The sequence below is a fragment of the Benincasa hispida genome, chromosome 1 (genome assembly GCF_009727055.1).
Source record: "Benincasa hispida cultivar B227 chromosome 1, ASM972705v1, whole genome shotgun sequence".
Classification (NCBI taxonomy): Eukaryota; Viridiplantae; Streptophyta; class Magnoliopsida; order Cucurbitales; family Cucurbitaceae; genus Benincasa; species Benincasa hispida.
In genome coordinates this window covers 54795609-54802998 of record NC_052349.1, presented here as the reverse complement: position 1 = coordinate 54802998, position 7390 = coordinate 54795609, and positions in this window count along the sequence as shown.

Genomic DNA, 7390 nt, shown 5'->3' with positions numbered 1-7390 from the left:
AACAATCTAGTTTAACACACACACACAAACGCATGCACGCATGCACACACATGGACATGCACATGCGCATGCACGCACGCACACACACACACACGCACACACATACACACACGCACGCACACACACACACATACACACACTCACGCAAGCACGCACGCACGTGCGCACACGAACACACATACACGCACACAAATATCTTAAACATCACACATGCGCACACGTGCACACACACACAATTATCTTAAAGATTACACATGCGCACACGTGCACACATACACACGCACACACACACGCACACACACACATGCACACGCACACGATACACGCACGCACATTAAATCTAGTTTAACACACACAACACACACGCATGTATGCACACATGCACACACGCACGCGCACAAACACATGCACACACATACACGCACGCGCGTAGCACGCACGCACACATGCATGTGCACACGCGCACACGCACACACGCACACACACGCACATGCCACACTACACCCACACACAAACGTACATGCACAAGCACACACACGCGCGCCACACGTGCACACGCACACACGCACACACGTGCACATGCACACGCATAAAAACACGCATACAGACATACATACAATTATCTTAAAGATCACACATGCACACGCACACACACACATACACACACACATGCACGTACGCACACATTAAATCTAGTTTAACACAAACACACGCACGCACGCACGCATGCACACACACACACACGCACACGCATGCACCCATACACGCGCGCCCACACACACACGCACGCACGTACACGCACACACACACACACACACAAGAACAAAATGCTAGCACTGTCGCAGACATCATATATTGACAAGATGTTGCTCAAGTATCGATACAAGACTCCAAGAGAGATGTACTGCCGTTTTTGGCATGGAGTCACTTTGTCTATGGAATGTGTCCTAAGATGACTTAAGAGGTTGAAGAGATGAGACGGACCAGTCTAACCCAGGCTATCTTAATGTTACTACCCGTTTACGAAGGCTCTCACGACTATAGTGTTTAAGGGTCACCTACGGAGCATGGGTCTACAGGATCGCTCGCGGTTGGACTAGGGTAAGTGGGAGATTTTCTTGTACTAGGTTTTTATGCCCTAGTTTATTGTTTTGTACTAGTTTATTGTACACCCCACTTCGCTTTGGGAAAAGTGGGAGACTGTTTGGGTTGATGCTATAAAAGCTCGTGTCCTGTAGTTTGTAAACAGTGTGTACGAATGCTTTTTGTGTTAATATATGATATTTACTTCACATCTTGTATTTTGCTCACTTACTTGTTTTATTTTCTTTACCACAAACCAATAAACATAAAATCCCCGGTTATCTATATGTGACTGATGCATATATGTGGTGACATACAAGTGGATCATGTCTTGAGTAATAACCAAAATGGTCTGTAGTATAAGGATATAGGAAGGAAACCTTATCCTGGTAATACTATGGATGCGGACCCCTTTATGAAATGGTCACAAGTGTTGTGACTTGTCACGGATTGTCTGAATTTGATCATTCGTGTTGGGGATATGCAAGTGGGGGCGTCCTATACAAAGAGTTTGTATAAGACCTAACCACGAAGTGTTAACGTCTCGTTATATAACACCGTTCATGACAAGACTTCACTTCACTAGGATGACCATAGGTAACATAACCTCAATACTGGGTGAGTTTGGAGCTCCTGCCATTAAGGGGTCCTTTGATTTAATGGGTGCAAGTGGCCAGGTTGCCGATTCAAGCCTACCATTTTGGAGATTCATCTGATTTGGGAGCTGGGAACTCAGCTACACAAGATGGAATTCACTCCTTCTCCGAGGCAAGGGTAAGTAGATAGATAACTCTCTTAAGGGCTGATTTCGGGGCTTAAACGGTGTGCCCACACACCTTCTATTGGCCCGAGAGGTGTTCACACATAGTTGGACTATGTTGTATTGTTCAATAGAGGAATCAGTGGTACTTAAGAAGTGGGATGTAACTACAGGGGTAAAACGATAATTTGGCCCAGCTGTACTTACGAACATCTGTGAAGGGTCATCGTACTCATGATCGCCTATATCCGATGGACACAGAAATATATGTGGTAAGAAGAGTTCAACTGTTTGTCTTTAGTGGAATGTCGACAGTTAACAGATGGTGGATCTCATGGCTAAAGAGTTTAGTCATCTATTCACGGATTATTGGAGCTTCGAGCCACAGGTCCATTAGGTCCCCTGGGTAGCTTAGATAAAGTCGAGAACAGTATTTGGGTTAATTTGAAATGTTCAAATTGACAAGAGGAAGTTTGATTATATATGATATAATTGGACAGGTTAATTATATATGATATAATTGGCTAAATGTATGAGATACATTATTTTGGAGAAAATCAGATATAAATATGATTTATATCAAGTAGATGAGAAAATACTATAGTAGATATGTGATATCAAACTATAGGTAAAAAATATAATATGATTACATTTATTAATTAATTAATTGATTAATTATATGATAATTAATCCAAAATTCACGTTCAGACGTGGGTTAGTGGGGCAACGTCGGTTATTGTAACCGATGAGTTAAATTAAAAATAGTTTTCATTTTGATGAATCGCCCAAAGAATTCGAGAGAGCGCGTTGTTTAGAATAGAAAACGATCGCTTAAAGAAAATCGAGAGCCTATACGATAGAACTCTCTGCCTAAACGACCGTCTACCTCGCGCCTAAACGATCACACACTATTTCCTCCATGATCGATAGCTTATCTAAACGATCGTATAGTGTGCCGATTTTTCTAAACGATCGTATACCTTTTCCTATTCATTTAGTAAATCCTACATGATCGTGTATCTTCTCCTAAACGATAAGCAGTTCTACTGTGGGGTAGCGTCTTTATCCCTTCCACTTGCTTATCACCTACACGATTCGTGTTTCCTCATTCCTCTACCAAATTCACCAAAGACCACCCTTTGGGTTTTAACTCCGAGAATATTCGGGGCTCTTTAGTAGTGGTGTCGTCCCCACGACATTCGTATTCATGCGGTTGTTCGTGCTGCTATTGCTGACGCTGTTGCTGGGCGTTGGTAGATCGCTTAGAAGTTTCTGCTGCGTTGAGTTCTGAAGTTTGAAGACTGTCTTCAACTGGTATGGAACTCTTTCTCTTGTTATTTATGTTGTTCATAGCATTCTAATAATCATTCTCAATGAGTAGGATATCGTCCACATCAAATATCGAGTCAAAATTTTGTCGATATAAATTGCTTGAGACAGAGTCAATGTTCTATTCTTGCGATTCCTAATGATTTGGATCCTAAGTAGATACTCCGCCTTTCCCAAATCTTTCATTTAGAATGGGATTCCATCCATTCCTTAATGTTAGTGAAGTACCCTACATCATTCTTAATGAGTAGGATATCGTCCACAAGATTCATCAACGTTTTGATCAAAACCAAAAGATTTGATCGTTGTATCAAATCTAATGCTCCAAGATCTAGAACAAGAAATTTGAATATGATTCAAATATTAATTATATGAATGAGATTCATATAAAACTAAAGGTTAAAATTAATATGAATATAACTCATATTAAGACTATAGGTTATGTGAGAGAATATAGTTTGAATATGATCAAATTTGTGATGATTATATTATATATGATATAATATAAAGTTTAGTTTAATATAAAATTAGTTTTAATGTAATACTTAAAATTAAATTAAGGAATAATTTCCAAGAGTTATTCCATTGTATTAGTGGACGAGTTATTTTGTAACTCCTCTCTTCTCTTTCACATAACTTTGCAGAAAGTTTTGGGAAGAGATAGTACATTTTTTTCTCCTCTATAATTCTTTTACCTCTCAAAAGCTCTCTCTCAAAGAAATCCAATTCCTTCATCAAAGTTGAGTAGACAAGCCCACAACTTGAAAATATCTAAGGAAGGCTTTGTCGGGGGTGTCCAAGAAAAGTTCTTTGGACGTGTTGTGTTCATGAGGAAGATCTTTATTTGTGACTTTAGGAGAGGAGCACGTAAAGAACGATTTCTTCAAGGGTAAGTGTCTACACTTCCCTTTCCTCTCTGTATAATTTATTAGACAACATGCTTAGATGTTTATCCTTATGCTGTTTATTTGTCTGTTTTTAAGTTGCTTTCCAAAAACAAATTCATTGACACAAAGGCGATCACTCGCTCCTGCATTAGGATTCGATCCCTTCAAACTTGACACAAGAAAAAAAAAATCAAAAGCAAAAGAAACTCTAACTAGTATCTTAATTAAACAAGAAACAAATTGGCTTCCCTGACACGGTGCCAATTTGATCGGGCCAGAGAATGGGCGTCGTAAACCTCTCTAAAAAAATCAAGTAAAATTTATAAACTACCAAACTCTACAACTACTACCACAACGACATAGTGACAATGGTAATTAGAGTGGTACATGGGGGAGGATGGGAGAGGATTGGTGTGAATAATGATAGTGGTTTGCAAGAAAAATAAAGTGCAGGTGCAAATGTAACTTAGGGTTGGATTTATCTAGTTTAGAGATCAAGAGAGATTCAATGCAATTTTAATCATCGAATTTAGTTAATTAAACACGCATTTTATTTATGCATGCACAACAGTTTTCTTGACATGATCGAACTAGCCTCTACAGTGGCAGACAACTAATTAGGTATGAACCAAAGAAGTGTTTTAAATAATAACTAAAACTTAAAGTAAAGCCCTTATTAAACTACATGCCCCTAAATCTACTGGGTTCAACATTGTCATATAGAAATAAAAACATGCGCATTATGCCTTAGGATTTTATTGTGTTGATTAACCAATTTTATAGCCTAATAAATTAACAAAATTTTATCTTTGAACATAGCAATATATGCATTCTAGGAATAACATCAAATACACGATTAACTATTTGCTACATGCCCCTAGGTTGATCGAACTAGACATTCGTGTATGCCTGATATACCTATGAACTGATTAGCAAGGGAACACATGCATTGCAAATGAATAGTCAACAACACAAACATGCATATCGAAATTGCGATAGATTCAAAGAAAACATAAAATCATATGCATTCAACCCAAACAATAGAAATCTCAAGAAATTTACAAAGAATTCTTGCTACCAAAACTAGACTGAAATTACCTCATTGATTCATAGACAAACCAAAGAAGAAAGTTCCAATCCAATGCTTACAACCCAAAAGAAGATTAAAACTAACCTAATGATGCTAAAAAGATAAAGGAAGAAGAAAACTCAGCTTCACTTTGGCCTCCATTAAAATCAACATCCTCCTTCGCCCTAAAAATCGAAAAACAAATTTATAGGCAGCATTGCAATACTAAGGGCAACATTGCAACACTCTTGTCAAAGCATAGCCCTCAATCGTTGCAACGTTGAGCTTTATGCTCATGCATGCACGTGGTATGCTCATCTGTCAAAATTTAAAGCGTTTCAACGCTCAAGGGCAGTGTTGCAACGTCGCATAAAATAGCAACTACTGCCTTCAACTGTAGCACTATGCTCAATAGAGATAGCTATGCTCTCGCTAGGGGAATTTTGGTCATTTCGCATCTCTGATGCTCTGGGTGTCCAATTTCACTGCCGATAGGTCCAAATCAACCCCGTACGGCCTACAAAGCTCCAAAATCCATGAAATACTCGAATTCCTACAAGAATAGATATTTAACTATTTTAAACATAACAAGCAAAGGAAACTAAGGATATAAACATAACTCTTTTCGAGAGCTATCAATGTCACGTTGTTGGTCTGCACCATGCACGACACATAAGACGGAAGCGTGCCCATGGACATGCAGGAATGCACACGTGACATTGCACATGGACAGACATGATTGGGCCCACGCGAGGACCAGACGGAGCGAGAGCATTGCAATGCTTGCTGGCACTATGACAGAAGGTCCTTGAGGGCTAAAGCACCATGACACTACCACAATTTCTATAAAATATGCACTACCAAATTAGGGTTTAAAAAGTAGGGATTTATGGAGGTTCAGGAGAAAACTTAAAATTCTTATTTATCTTTTCTTGAATTTTAGGTTAGGTTTCTTTACTTTTTGGGTTATAATTAAGGATTGGAGCTCCTGATGCTTGTATTTATGAAGTGGACATATAGATGATATGCGTTGATGGAATTGTGTTGTGCACTCAAGTTTCCCCAGTGGAATCCAAGTGTAAATTCCTCTGAGTTTCCTGGCAAGTCCAGGGTCGAACATAGGGACTTGTGAAAACAGTTTGCATTGATAATTTTTATGAATCCTTGCGGTAACCAAGTAAATAAATTGTGGGTTTGTTGTTTGATTGTGTTGATAAGAAATAAATAAACAAATGTGGCGGATTTGAGAAAAGACAGTTGCGTTGATTGATGCAATGAGTATGCGATGAACGGGTTGAGAAGATCTTTAGCTAGTGTTACTTGGGAATGCATCAGACTATGCGATCATGTTACAACCATGCATAACAAGTCATTTTACAATGTAAATGCGATGCTCCTAAATCTAGAATACATGTGTTGAATGCAAAATGTCCATAGCGCTCATCCCTAAGTCTCTACTCTTGTCCTATGCGATGATGAAAAATGCATAAAAGCAAGGTGACCACATACAATCATATTCTATCTCTAGGATGCATGCGATGCGTTGATAACAAATAGTGCTCATTCCTAAGTGCCTATCTCTTGTTTATGCGTTCTTATCTGGCTCTTTCGAGTCTAGATTCTAACCTAACATTCCCAAGTCTAGATCCTGTCCTTAGACTACCCTCTCGAGTATCTCTAATGGATGAGTGAAACTTACATAAATAAGATAATCACAAAGAATGAAGATTTTCTAGTTGTGCTAGCTAAATGCTTCTCAACCTATTCAACTTATTTAGCTACTCATGCGTGAATAACAGAGAGTGAAAAAATATAGAGAAGGGAATTCCATTTGTATAGATGAGTTGAGTACAAAATGACAATGGAAAGTAAAGGTAGAGAGCCTGGTAGCAATTCCTTGCTGACCGAGGCTTTTTACACTCAAATCTCTATTCTGATTTAAAGATGTTCCCGCTTCCGCAGGCGTTGGCCCTCTCTCTATCCTTGAAGCTTCCAGCGCTCTCCTAAGCTTACCGGAACGATCTGTCGGCAGAACTTCTTCCCTCACATCCGCCTTAAAATGAAAGAAAACTAAAGATGTGCGAACTGAAGTATGAAATTTCTAACTGCTAAACTCGTGAACTGGTCAACCCCTTCTCTGAAGAATGCCCTTGATATTTATAGAGCATCCATGGTGAAAGGCGGCTTCTCTCTCCTTGTTGTACAGATGAGACAGCTTTAATTCCTGATTGATGTGTCAAATAATTATCACCGATAAAGCTG